Source organism: Lissotriton vulgaris, chromosome 8 (assembly GCF_964263255.1).
Source record: "Lissotriton vulgaris chromosome 8, aLisVul1.2, whole genome shotgun sequence".
NCBI classification, from domain to species: domain Eukaryota; kingdom Metazoa; phylum Chordata; class Amphibia; order Caudata; family Salamandridae; genus Lissotriton; species Lissotriton vulgaris.
The window spans coordinates 1,242,898,514-1,242,912,916 of NC_141696.1; the positions used below are offsets into that span (position 1 = coordinate 1,242,898,514).

Sequence of the window (14,403 nt, forward strand, 5' to 3'; positions counted from 1 at the left end):
CCCCTTCTCGGTCAGGCTTAATATCACATAACGCAGCAGATCACTCAGTGGACATTGTGTCCTCGTCATCTTCTGAGTCTGAGCTTAGCACTGTTAGGCCCACAGTTACTACCAGAGGACAAAATGCTAAGTCCAGGATTGTTCCTACTCTAGATCCACCTCTTAAAAGAAGGAAGAGTAGGAACACCCAGAAACAGAGTAAACCTGGGCTGAGACAAAACGGAAAAACATCGAAATCTACTACCCGTCCTAGAGAACTTAGTGAGGGCCAGCCGACTGGTACCAACCGTAACCAGTTAAATGAACCTGCCGGTAGTCTATATGAGCACTTTTGGGGTAGACTGGAAACAATGATGACCACTTTGTTGGAACCCATCTTGTTAAAAATAACCACTGTTGAAACTAGGAAAGCTTAAGTGGAGGAACATGTTAGTCACATATTACTCAGCCTAAAGCCATGTGCCTGTGTTTTAAATAGAGAGGCAGACCCGGGGCTGGTCAATCTAGAGGTTCTATAAACTAGCAATAACAGGGTGGGAACAACATTAAAAACAAAGACTGAAGTGTAGCAAATGTCCCAGTTCGCACTAGACAGTCGCCCCTTCAAAAAGGAACACATGTGGTACCCCTTAGCAATTCTTCTGATATGGTGAATGGAGGGCAGACTGAAGGATGTCTGGTTTACATAAGGATAGAGCGAGAGGTACAGTTTCTGGCGATCATCTTGAAACACCTAAACGTCCTTCATGTAATTTAAATCTGCCTCTGGAAGCCACTGCTTACACAGTGGTCTTAGCAAATGTTCCTCCTTTATCTCATAACACTTTTGAACACTGGGCGGCCTTAAGGAATAAAGCACTTTATCTCTTGGGTCTGAAAACTGGTTTAGAGCATTCTCTTTTTCCTGAATTCAAATTGGTTCGAAGAATAGGATGGGTTGGTCCCATAGTTCACTTCAAGGGGATTGTGTAGTGGTAACTTTTAGCTTACCTCTTTTGGTGCGTACAATCCTGGAGAGGGGAAATAATGGGCCCTTTAATCCCAGTGACATACATATGGTACCGCTGGGTTACTTTTATAAACCACCACATTTTTTTAACCATCGTGGCCCCATTTCTGTGGGAGGTAACTCCAGGGGTTTTGGGGAGCCTAGATTCTCGATTCCAGTGTTAAACCGCTTTAATGCTTTGCGTTTGCTGGAAGATATAGATTAACAGGATACAGGAATTAGGACATCCCCACAGTGTGTTGTGATAGGGCCCAGTGTTGGGCGAAATTCCGGTATCCCTAGGACGGGAGTAGCCGGCCTCTCTTCTAGTTGTACAACTATATATGTGACATAAATGAAGTTCAAGGACCGACTGAGGTGGAGACTTTAACATCGGCTGAACCCTTAGATTTCCCAAATGTTTCTTTTTTATCTAGTAACAAACTGGGGGACCCAATTAGGGTTGCCTTAGCTGATTGCTCTTGAAGTGGTAAAACCGGCCTTTTCAATGTTCTTTCTTGGAACATTGCTGGCATTTCCTCTAAGTTAAACAACCATCTGTGGGGCAAACTTATCAGCCAGTTTGAGATCGTGTGTCTCCAGGAAACTTGGATTAAGGAGCTAATCCAAATGAACAGATTTAGGACTCCAGCAGTTAGCAGTTTGAGTGGTAGGGCTAACGAAGGCCTCTGCATATACTTATCGAGCAACATAAATTACAAAAAGATAACAGCGCTTGCTCATGATAAATACTACCAACAAGTTAAATTGGACTTAGATACCATGTATTCCTTAATCGTCACAAATTTTTATAACAATATTCCTTTTGACACAGTGAGAACTGTCATGCAAAATATGATAAAAATGTTGGCAGAAGCAAAGATACAATGTTGGTACTGGCTGTAGATTTTAATTGCACTTAATGTAGGAATGCTGGGGATAAACTATGTGAAGGGCTATCTGATGATGGCCCATGCGTGTCCCATTTTTGCCACTCCGCTCTGGGGGAACAATTTAATGAGCTTGTTTGTTCTCCTGACATGGGATTTGTGAATTCAATGTGTCCAGTTCCGTGTTCATGCCTTGGACATTTAATGGCAAGGGTTTTTGCTCTACTATTGATTGTGTTAGTCTCCAATAGCCATGCACACACCCTCCACTCATTTTATGTGTCGGATAATTCTGTTCACGATCACTACCTGCTTTGCTTGGCATTTTCACAACTTCCAATATAACTTTAGGATCTGAAAAGAATAACCATATCCTAGGAAATCTAACTATAGGGAGCACTAATGGGTATTCCCTTCGTTGGACACTGGTGGACCAAGCTGCGCTGGTCAAAACTGTGGTGGGTAACAGTAAATCAGCTATAGAGACATGCCTGAGTGAAACAGACGCTCCAGAAGATATTTTGGCTTAATTTCAGGTTATCTCCAATGCCGTTAGTCTCTCACTAAACGTAAAACCACCAAGGGCGCTCACAATGGCTGGTTTGACTCTAGGTGCACCCAAGCTTACTCCCACTTGAAAAGGGAGTCACATAAAACTCTGAGAAATAAACTTGATGTAAAGATGGCCAGAGGTGCTTATAAACCAGCAATTCGGGATAGGAAAGCTTCCATAAAGGAGGTGGTGTGGGAAGCATTACACTCTGCTTCAGTATTCAATGATAGCGTGGCCTTCTGGAAAGTTATTAGGGCCCCTTCCTGCCCAGAGAGGATGGACCATCATTTGAAATCGCAATAACCGAGGAACAGTGGATTAAGCATTTTTCCAAACTATATCATGGTAAGGAAAATCCAGCCATGAGGGAAAGCCCTGTCCAAGATGCCTGTCATTTGAATCTGTTCCCCCAAGCTAGTGCACTATCGTTCTCCCTGGACAAGGTTGAGCAGGCCTTGTCTGTCAGCAAGGGTGGTAAGGCTCCTGGACCAGATGGGGTACCAGTGGATTTGTTTAAAGCAAATACCACATTGTGGGCACCCCTTTTGACACAGGTCCTAAACTCGAATTGTAGTGCAGCTTTTCCACCCACTTGGGTGGAATCGACTATTGTCCCTATTTTTAAAAGGGGGGACAGGCAAGATCCGGCATGTTATAGGCCCATTTCATTACTTGATGCCATAACAAAAGTAGTAGGCAGAATAAAATTGGAACGCCTCCAGGATTGGGCGGAGGAGAACTCTGTCCTGTCCGACCTTCACTATGGCTTTTGAGCCGGAGTGGGGACCGTAGAACAGGGTTTGAACAGGTCTCTCCTAGTAGGCAAATGTACTAGGGCTAAGGCGGGGAATTTTTTTTTAGCTTTAGTTAACCTTGCAGCCGCATTTGATTGCCTGATCCACAATAAACTTTGGTCAATTTTAGAAATGATGGGGGTTGATTTACAGATTATTTATTTTCTTAGACGTTTTTATAGTGATGCCAATGTATGTGTGCGCTATGGTTTACAGGGTGAACGCTCTGCTCCTTTTCCAATCAGAAGCGGAGTTAGGCAAGGTTGCTTCCCTGCACAGTTTCTTTTCAATTTGTACACAAACGGTCTGAGGGAGGCTCTATTAAAAGACAATCATGACTTCCCCCATGTGGCGGGGCGTGCTATTCCAGCCCTCATGTATGCAGATGAGGCGGTGCTGACGTCCCGCACTCAAGTAGGTCTTCAGATGGTTCTGGATAGTTTTACTAATTTTATGAACGAGCTCGGCCTAAGAGTTAATTCCTCTAAGACCTTTATCATATGTTGCGGCACTGGCATCAAAGAAAACAAAGTTATGTTTGTGGCAGGACAGAAGATTGGGGGCACTAAGAAATTTTCATATCTAGGAATTCTTTTTGCCCATAATGATTCTTTGTCTCAGGCAATGTCAGCGAAAAAACTGGCATTAATGCGTACTACATCCGCCCTTAGTGTTTTTGCTAAAAAGCTAGGCAAAAGACCACCCGAGGAGCTTATCAAGATATATAAAGCAAAGTCTGTTTCTGCGGCAGTTTATGGGACTGGGATTTAGGGGCCAGTTGATTTATCTCCCATCCAAAGAGTAGAAAACTCCTTCTTGAAATATATTCTAGCTGTACCGAACGGGACTTCTGCATGTATATTTCCCGCAGAGCTGGGCCTCCTTTATCTCCGATCTAATGAAGTTCAAGCCTGTGCTACTATGGCACAGACTGGTTAAAAGAAGAGACAACATTAAATAGAGACATCATCTTGGATGTTTTGAAAATGGATGGGGTCCTGAAGATTCCATGGATAAGCTACGTTCGTAATCTTGAACGCCCGGAGTATTTTACCAATCCCAGTAGTATCCGGGAAATGACCAGGAAGGAATTAAAAGCAAAGAGCTTGTCACAATTAGACGCCGCCAGACTATCATCTGAAATTTTAAAACCTTCTGTCCTACACAACCAGTTGATTTTAATTACTTTTAACATTCAACTCTATCTCACTTCTGTATTGAGAGAATATGATAGATTCCTACTAGTTAGATTTCGATTGGGGGTCTTTTATTGATTAGTCACTTTTCCCAAAGTGAATGACTGGTCTCAATACCTCCAATTGTGCCCTTGTGAGAACATCTCTAAACTAACTATGATCCATGTTATTCTCTTTTGCAAATTCTATTCTGAGGCCAGGACAACGTGTATAGTTCCTGTACTGAAATGGTTTGGGCTTCGTCAATGTCGTCCTGCCCTTTTGGCACTACAACAACTAGATAGATAATGTGCACAGTGTTTTTAGGACGGCAATCTTTTTGAAAAAAAGTTTTATGCTTCCTTCTTAACTGCATTTGAACTAATCTGTATAAATGTATTTTATATGAATTTTTATATATGAAATTTTATTATGCTTTTATGATTGTTCGCAATCAAATGAAGCTTTCTTGATTGATTTAATGCAGTGTGCAGCAACGTATAGCCTTCTCGTGTTTTGTATGTCGCTCATGCGTTCTGATGGGCGCAGAGCGTATCCTTTTAGTGTGGCCTATTAGGGTATGCTTTATCCATTTTTTATTCCTGTTAAAACATTGGTCGGCTCACACTCGGTTGTAATTTCTTACTTTTGTGACTGTTGGTGAAAGCTAGCGTGACAGGGGGTGTCCCACATAGTGGATAAAGAAGAATATTTTTTTAATTAATATGTTGAGACAAAATGCATTTTTGTGTTTTTAATTATTTTCACATGGTATTGAGGATTAACAGACTTGTTGCATAGGTGAGTTACTTGTAAATGCACAGTTCTTTTTTGTTTTTGGCCCCAAATTAATTCAGGGGTCAAGTGAGGTAGCCTTTAACACTTCTTCCTTGATAAAGTTCTCTACCTCCTCCAAACCGGTCACTATGTGGAGCTCACTCCCCAGGTCACACACACGTTATGACTGTCCTCTACTCGGTCCAGGCGAAAACTGCAAAATCTAATTGAAGATAAATAAATTGTTTAAAGCCAAAGTACATGTGCTTTTTTTAACCAATGTTATTGGTCCTTGTTTCCGTCTTGGGCAATAAAATACATTTCTGAACACTATCATTTTGGCAGTAAAGAAGCACTTTTATTTTCAAAGCAGTGTTGCGCTATGTGCATGCTTGTGCCAGTTCGTGTCCCATTTCAGCAGTACTTGGTATTCCCAGAGTACATGAGAGAGGCTCGTATGTGGCGTCCATGCTGCTGGCTGCTTGGCTAGTCTGCTTACAACCCGGTGCTGTGTTGTACTCTAGGTTCTAGCCCAGTTGGAGAATAGTGATTGAGTCCCCCACAAACTGTTTAAGTCTATCTTTAGTTGCTATTGTCTACAGGTAGGCGGTCACGCTGATAATGTTGAGATGTTGGTATTCCGGTTCAAAATAGTAGTTGTGAAGCATCTTCCTTAAAATGTGATTCACATCTAGGGACTGTCTTGTTAGATGGATAGTTCATAATTTTAGACCTGCCACTTTGTATTTGATATGCTTGTTGGGTCAGTCAGGTGTTCGTTCTCACTATACTAAAACATCAGTTCTTCCCATTGCCTGTGACTGTTAGACATTAAATTGAAGTTGATTCTTTAGCATTTCATATACGACCTGGCCAGAAAAGAGCATACACTTGGAAAGGTATTCGGAAGATAAAGGTTAGCGGTCTAAATTGAGTTTGTATAGCGAGCGTGCATGCACGACAGATGTTTTCTTGGCACTTACACTGTTCATTAGGCCGGGTGACTAAAGATTTGTTGGAGCAGAAGCGCTTACATTGCATTTCCACTACCAAACACCAGTAGACTTCAAACAGTTCAATACACTGCGACTTACGTTCACTTGAGCCTACGCTTATTCAGCCTCATTTCTCCTGCTGCCATTACTTTGCCGTCTAGTCACAAAGCTCATTTAGCTCAAATCACTTAGCTTGGCCCACAGAGACTTGCTCATGTGCTCTGCCTTCATTTCTCAGAAATACCTCTGCTTTTTCCAGAGACTTAGTCCTCCACCGATGAGCATCTCCAAGTGCAGTAGTACAAGCGCAGGCAAATACTTACCTACTGCCTGGTATGCCGGCTGGCATGTAAGACAGCAGCAAAGGACCTCCACTTCTGTGGGTACGTTTCTGTACGGTGCCCCAGCTGTGGTTTGGGGTCTTCATTTATGTTTCCAAGGTCCCCCTTCCAGCTTTCGTTTGGCCTGCCTCTCTTCTGTTTGCCTTCTGGGGTCCAGTGAAGAGCTGTTGTTGTGATGGACCCGTCTTCTCTTCTGATTGTGTATCCTATCCCTCTCCTTCTCATAATTATGGTGTCCATGCTTTCTTGCATCAAGTGAACAGATGGAGAGGGGTTCCAGATAGAAAATGTGCAAGATTATTCTCAGGTTACTGGTTTTGAAGGCAGACATTTTGGTGCTGTTGCTTTTTATCATCCGCCAGCATTCTGATCCATACAACAGTGTACAGATCACAGCTCTGGTAAAGCCTCAGTTTGGTGTTGGTGCTGTTTTGAGATTACCTCACAATGCTCAGCATCCTGAAGGCATCCAGGCCATGTTCAGTCTGCTCTTGATGTCACTGCCTTCCCTTCCATCCTGTCTGATAGTACTGCCTGGGTAGGAAAAGTCTCCAGTCATGGCTAGGTCCTCTCCATCCACTTTGATTGGTGAAAAGTTTAGGATGTTCATTGTCATGACTTCTGATTCCTTAAAGTTGATCTTCAGGCCCACTTGCTATGCATAGATGTTGAGACACAACTCCTTTTCCTGCATATGCTGGTATGGGTGAGAGAGCGAGGCTGGCCCATCTACATAGTCCAGGGCCTCCAGTGTATTGTATTGTAATTGCATTTATATAGCGCTTACTACCCCTGACGAGGCGTCAAAGCGCTTTATTCGGCGGGTAGCACGCTACTCCGGGACCCATAGTGGATTAGTGTTGAATTAGTATAGTGAAACATGCCAGTACATTTTAAGTGGTGGATAGGATAGTCAGTTATTTGGATAAGGAATGATAGCAGAAGGATAGAGGAGGACAAAGGTTTGTATTTATCGCTTGTTGACGCACGCTATTCAGGAAGCCTATAAAGGATTAGTGGTGAATTAATATGCTGACAGTATAATCATTTTTTTTTTATAAAAGCACATTTATATGAGCACAGTGGAAATCGCTCCTCGTGTTTTAAGGAAACCAAGCGTACTCTGTGCCTGTTCACATTCTACAAGCCTTACTGAAGGATCCTTGTCGAAGAGTGTGCACCAAGATTTCAGGCCCATTAATACAGTCTTGGTTATGAAAATTTCAGTGACTCATCCAGCTTTTTATGCAGACATGTGAACATATCCGCCTTCTGGCACACACCATCTGTTGCTGGGCACACACTGACGTACTCAAACTCTATCACTAAATGAAAAATAAGTCCGTATGGCTGTTCAAACCTCAGGGTGAAATCCTCTCATCCTTCCGAGGCCCTCTATAAATGACCAATGTAAACTTACATACAGGTAATTTATATACAGTGCTTTCCATAATGACGCCATCTAAAAATTGCTGCTTTGAATTGGTAGCTTCGGTACCTCCCATATTCTGACAGTTTACAGGCACTGGTGAGCAGTAAGAGTTTCCAACTGTGGGCAGGTGAGGTGCAGAGCTCGGCTGTCCCACTACTCAGATGGTGCCTTAGATTTACCGGCGCTTGTTCTCTCAATTGCTTTTACCACAAGAAAATGAAAGTGATTTAGGCATGTGTGTTGCAGTGAGAATTGGAGCGCATGTGCTGTAAGTATCCTGCAACGTTGGCATCCTTTCAAAATCGGATGGATAAGGCAATGGGCACCTCTGCTTAGAAGGCAGGCAGATATTGGGGAATATGCAGAAATCTGGTTACTGGACACTTCTACGCTCTGAACATCTTTTGAGTAATGCTGCATGATAATAAAATTAAACTGTGACAGGACAGACTACAAACAGCATAAAGTTGCTCGTAACTTTGCATATGTTTCCATCAGTTATTCCAAGTACACGTGCGTACAGGTTTAAATGACACACCTCCCAACTGTCATGGCCTAAGCAATGTGTATTTGTGTAGGTGTGTGTATTTTTTTGTTTCAAGTCTGATTCAAAGATTACTGTAGCAGTCTCTGCACCTTCATGTTATACGAAAAGTTAATTTTTAAAAATACATACATAGGTAAACATAGGGGTTTTTGGTCCACCCTTTTGATTCATTGGGCCGTTCCAGTCTCATTCACATCTTGCTGCTACCCACCACAGCTTACAGCATGGGACAGTGGTCTAGACCCCTTCGTCCATTGGCTGTCTTGCACGGTGAGTGAAGGCGTTTTCCTCATCACGTGAACAGCAGCCAGAAAAAGAGCACACTTGAGTCCTGATTGGCCTTGGCCTCTTTGGTCATTCTTTATTTTTATATGGATATATTTTTGCAAATTTCTTTTTTAACTCATTGCAAGTTGGCATAATGAGTAAATAAAATTATTGTATGCTTGTCAAGGTCAGACCTATTGGCTTTGCCAGTGCTTTTTAATGTTTTGTTATTTAAGACCTAGCTTGACCGTGCAGTTGACTCCATGATTCTTGTTTCCAGTTTCTTAAAATAAACCTAACCGGCTGTAGCTACGCCCAGAGAACTATGCCTCCCAGCCATGCAGTTGGTTCGTTGATGTCCTTCCACCTCCAACAGAGTACTTGCATTAATATGCATGGGGGACTGTGCTACATCTCAAAAGTACACTGAATGATCACACATTATATTCTTTAAATGCTGTGTATACAACATGTTTCCTGTCTAATTTCTGGAGCAGCCATTTCTGAGCATATTTGCCTGAAATTGTCAATTGTGTCAATTCTAATTTTATTCTAATACTGGAGTCTAATGTCCCTCTAGAGGAAAGTAGATTTGTGAGTGTGGATCATTTGAGAGTATCTATTGTACTGTGAGCTAATGAGTTATTATTCTTGTCGGTTTTCCAGGATCAGAACCGGAGGAAGATCCTTCTCTTACCTCGCTGCCAAGACCTGGAACACCCTGCCTCTCCACCTTAGGCAATCCCCTGTTGCTTACCCAATTCAGGAAGGATCTCAAGACCTGGCTCTTCGACTGGACCCCGGCGCCCAGACTGATCAACAGCTCCCCTTCCCCCACCTCAGCACCTTGAGACCCTCACTGGTGAGTAGCCGCGCTAAGCAAACCCTGATTGATTGGTTGTGCGTGGATGGACCAGAGAATACAGTCTAATACTTGCCTTTTATGATGTCTTCTGTATAAGTGAGGTTTGCGAACAGAATACTATGAAAAGAATGCAGTATATGTGCAAACAGCGAGCAATGGTAGCCCTATTTGCTTCTCTTTTTTTCGCATTTTGGGACCCGAAGTGACGTAGATTTCCAACTAGTCTGGAGCTTGGGCTTAAGGCAGCAAGTGCACTTTAAGGAGCTCCTTTTGTATTTTTATGAGCTCCTCCGAGATCCTTACCCGATAAAGGGTATTTATTTATTTAATGGAATCTCAGATCAGACATCCCAGGTTTTGAGAGCATGCATGTATTGCAAGGACACCATGCCTTGGAAGTTTAGGAACAGATGTCCTTTCTTTATACAGGAAGACACTTTTTCACAGTGTTCTTATTCCACTTCAAGATGGTATTGGTTATTTTTTACTTCTGTAAGGGTATTTGAGGTGATGACCATTATATATATATATATATATATATATATATATATATATATATATATATATATATATATATATATATATATATATATATATGAAACATCCCTTCAAGAAGAAAAGATCAGAGGCCACCAGGGGGAAACAGTGCAGGAACCCTTTATTTCAGACCTCTCAGCAGCGGCAGATGCATTTCAGCACAATCGCCTTCTTCAGTGCCCTGTTCTGTAAAGATTGCAACCCCATAGTTCTCATCCCGTGTGAAGTACTCGCTGGTCACTGTGTCCCCTCCCCCTAATGACGTCATCACACCAATAGGAGCTCATGCCTTGTCCAATGAACTCCAAGCAGGCACTGTTCCGGCGCTGCAAGCAGGCGGCGTGGGGGAGTGGGGATAACTGTAGGTTAGAGCCAGCTCCAGGTGAGTCGGGTTGATCGTAGATTACTGGAACACCAGGAGCCTCCCTGAGTCTCCCATGACCGCAGTAGCCCGTCCCTTCAGGAAAAATCGTGTGTGGGGGCAGTCAAATGCGAGACTGCATGCCCCTTCGAGATAAAATACCTCACTCCACATCCGATATCCTGTCGTTCTTGGCGGTCAACGGAGTATACTGATTCCTCAGTCCCAAAAAGCTGCGAGCAGCAAGATGCCAGCGTTTACTCTGTGTCTCTTATCGCTGCGGGGCCATCTGGATTGCGCTTCTGGCAAGCGCAATTACATATCCGGTAAACATCCCTTCAAGAAGAAAAGATCAGAGACCACCAGGGGGAAACAGTGCAGGAACCCTTTATTTCAGACCTCTCAGCAGCGGCAGATGCATTTCGGCACAATCACCTTCTTCAGTGCCCTGTGCTGTAAAGATTGCAACCCCATAGTTCTCATCCCGTGTGAAGTACTCGCTGGTCACTGTGTCCCCTCCCCCTAATGACGTCATCACACCAATAGGAGCTCATGCCTTGTCCAATGAACTCAAGTCCCAGCAGGCACTGTAAGTAATTTACAGAGTCTGTAAATATTGTATGTCGACATGAATGTACATTAAAAGAAGCAGCGTCGTTGGATTGAAGCATTTAGTGCTGTTTCCCAGGGCAACTGATTAGGCCTGACATGAAGTTCCCCAGGCTGTGTTGGAAAGCTTGAGCTGCAATAGACCGTTCTCCCTTCCTTCTGCTGTATTACCCAATGGCGGAAGACCAGCCCGCAGGGCTTCACGGCTGTTTTCTTTTGCAATCACACTATTATATTAAAAAGACCGTAATGACTCTGCCATTAAAGTATAGGGGGAAGTCCTTCACAGGTACAGCCATAGTGTTTGGATGTTTTTTGTTGTGTTTATAGAGTTTTAACAGTGTTTAGAAGGCAATGGAGCACAAGGCAGTGAAGGTTTCTAACCATAGTGTGATAATAAATATTTTGTAGACTGCTCTTACACAGAGTGTCACTCAATATTATTATGTAGGAGAATGGATTGATGTACTACTTTCTAATAGAAACCTGTAGGAAGGTACCGGTCACACCCCTATTGTCCCTGAGAACTGGTTTCAAGCCGGGGCGGGGGGGTCGTTTGGTACAGAAGGGCTATTTTTGTGTGGACTGGTAGCACGAGCTGAGTGGCTGTAGAGGTCGAATGACCCTCATGTTCCCCCCCAAATGTATTATGGTAGATGCCAGGTCATTGATCCTTGCAGCTGGCATGTATTGTGACGGAGGCTGCAAATTTGATCTTTTGTAGCAGTGCAGTAAACCTTGATGGCTTAATCTTGATTGACAGGCAGTTCCTGAAGTCAGTTTTGTATATGTACCTTAAATACTTTACGTACTTGACATTTGCTACAACAAAACTCCTCTGCCCAAAGTGAAAATAAAGCCCTTTCATATTGTTCAGGAAGCTTTTGTCCAGTATGGCAGGTTCTTTATCTTGTCTGTCTGTGTCAAGTTATTCCTTCAATATTTAGAGAATATATGCATGTATATGTTTGATACCTCATACTCAACCATGGGTAAGGGGGGCTGGGAAACCCCTGTGTGAAATGTGTGCCTTGCTTGTCCTGCACAGTAGCCAAGTTGTATGTAGGTTTAGGAAACTAAAATGAGTCCCCTCACATCTCAGTGATAGAGGGAGAGCACTCTATATTTGGACCCATAAACATTGAAAGGTCTACTTCTGGCTTCCCTCAAGCGAAAACCTGACATTTCTACAAAGCTTTGAAGAGTGGACTGGCCAGTATTTCTGGAGTTCTCTGTAGTCTGGCTTTCTGAGAGTGGGAGTCAATGAGAAGTCAGTTGTTCTAATTACTATTGAAACACTCCTCTACAGATTTCTGTTAATGAGGCTCACTTCGAATTTTGGTTTTGCTCTGTTCCATTAAGGTCAGTAGATGACTGATCTGTCCTTCATGCTGATTCTCGAAGATAACTTCCGTGTGCTATGGTGTTACAGCAACACTGGCTCAGTCTGGTAGAACTGCAGGTCTGTGTATTGCACTGTTCTGAATCTTGCCAGACTTGTGCGGGTTTTTGAGACCATTTTAAGAGAATGTATTTTGCATGGATATGATGAATCAAATATTTCTGCCTCCTGAGACTTCTCTTGTTACTTTATCAGAATGGTTTTTAATATATAGCCGGACCAGCGTTCACATTTGTTCATTCGTTCATAGTGTACTTCTAGTTCGGTAATGAATACTTAGGATGCTCAAGCATATTAACTGATTTGAAGAATTACCGTACATTTTTAAAAATTAAACAGTGCAAGTGATGATACTCCTGAAAAAATCTTGCTAAATGCAAAGTTCATAATGTTCCCTGTTCTGTGCTTCCAATAAGTGAGCGGACCCCAGTAGTTTTTGGCAAGTGTGCTTGTGCAAACGGATCTCATCCAGATGACTACCTTTTTTAGGTGGCCTTGAATCATTGGTTTTACCACATCACCTATTAAGCACCACCATACCAAGGAGTGTTATGACCCTCACCTTCTCATAGCCTCTTCAGACAACCAGAATTTCAACTGCCTTCTAAATTCTGATAATGAAGGAGAGGTTAGAGTGGCAACAAATGAAGTTCTTATTGGAGAATTTATTTAGGGCTGAAACAGTTTTAAAATGAGAATAAGATGTGAATGTTTCAGCGACACTGCACTGAAGCAGAAAGTCTTTCAGTTGCAAGTTCAACCCTGACTGATCTCACCCTTGCAACAAGGCGAGTTCTTTGGGAGTCGTAGGTCACTTGCGAGTGCCTGAACAAAATCCTAACCCTATTTGGCACTAATTGCTTCCTTTTTTGTTGATCTTAGGGTCTTGAAGTACAGTGGCCGGGAGTCTTTGAGTGTGTGATGCACTTTACAGTTATTTCACAGAATGCGGCAAAATACTGCTGACCACAAAAGCAATTTGTTCTGGAAGCAACTTAGATGTTGCATCGCATATCTGTAGATACATGTTTAGTTTTATTGGCCGATGGAACAATGTTCTCTGCCATGGCATGAAACTCATTTTTTTAATTCAAAATTGTTATTGCAAGCATCAGACACGTTTTTTTTTTTTTTTTTTTTTGGCTCATGCTTGTAATCAGCGGTCATAGTAGGTGGGATCCGAGGGACACGAGTTGCTTTTGTAATTTAAGGAAAACCGTTCCCCCTATTTTTAGGTCGAGCCTAGAGCAGCGCATGCGCTGCTTGCTCGACTTTTAGTAAAGGGTAAAAAAGTGCTACCTACTAGAGGCTTTTGCTGTGCTGAAGTTTGAGTGTACGTGTGCGTGCACACGCGCAGCCGCCATCTGTCTCCTCTGTCACGGGTCATTAAGTTGCTTTCCCCTCTCCCTTTGTCCGATCACTTTAACTTTCACGGCTACTTTAACTTTCGTGGCTTGGATTTTTTTTTTTCTTTTGTGTTAAGCACTCAGCCTTCAGCTTCATCTGTGTCTTCTAGCTGTGAATCATGCTCCTCTCCTCCACCCCCTCCCTTCTCTCCCTCCCTCTTCGTCAGTTTCATTTGTGACTTCTTTCACTGTGAAAGCTCCTGCTTCCACCAGGCACACACACCATCAGGCGTCGGTGCACGCTTCCACCAGGCACACACACCACCAGCCGTCACACACTACCAGCCATCAGTGCCCGCTTCCACCAGGCACACACCACCAGCCGTCATTGCTCCTCTGCTCCACTCCCCCTCACTCTTCGTCAGTTTCATTTGTGTCTTCTGTCACTGTGAATACTCCTACTTCCACCAGGCACAAACACCATCAGTCGTCAGTGCACTCTTCCACCAGGAACACACACCACC

General features: G+C 43.1%; 1 protein-coding gene across 4 annotated transcripts in view; it reads left to right on the forward strand.

The window, feature by feature from the left end:
* Positions 1-14,403, forward strand: part of SLC7A1 (solute carrier family 7 member 1) — a 668,243-nt gene that overhangs the window by 107,260 nt on the left and 546,580 nt on the right. For all 4 annotated transcript variants that reach the window (XM_086935153.1, XM_086935156.1, XM_086935155.1 and 1 more), the window contains one exon: positions 9,426-9,621. The gene's annotated coding sequence lies outside the window, so the exon portion shown is untranslated. The remainder of the gene's footprint in view (positions 1-9,425; positions 9,622-14,403) is intronic.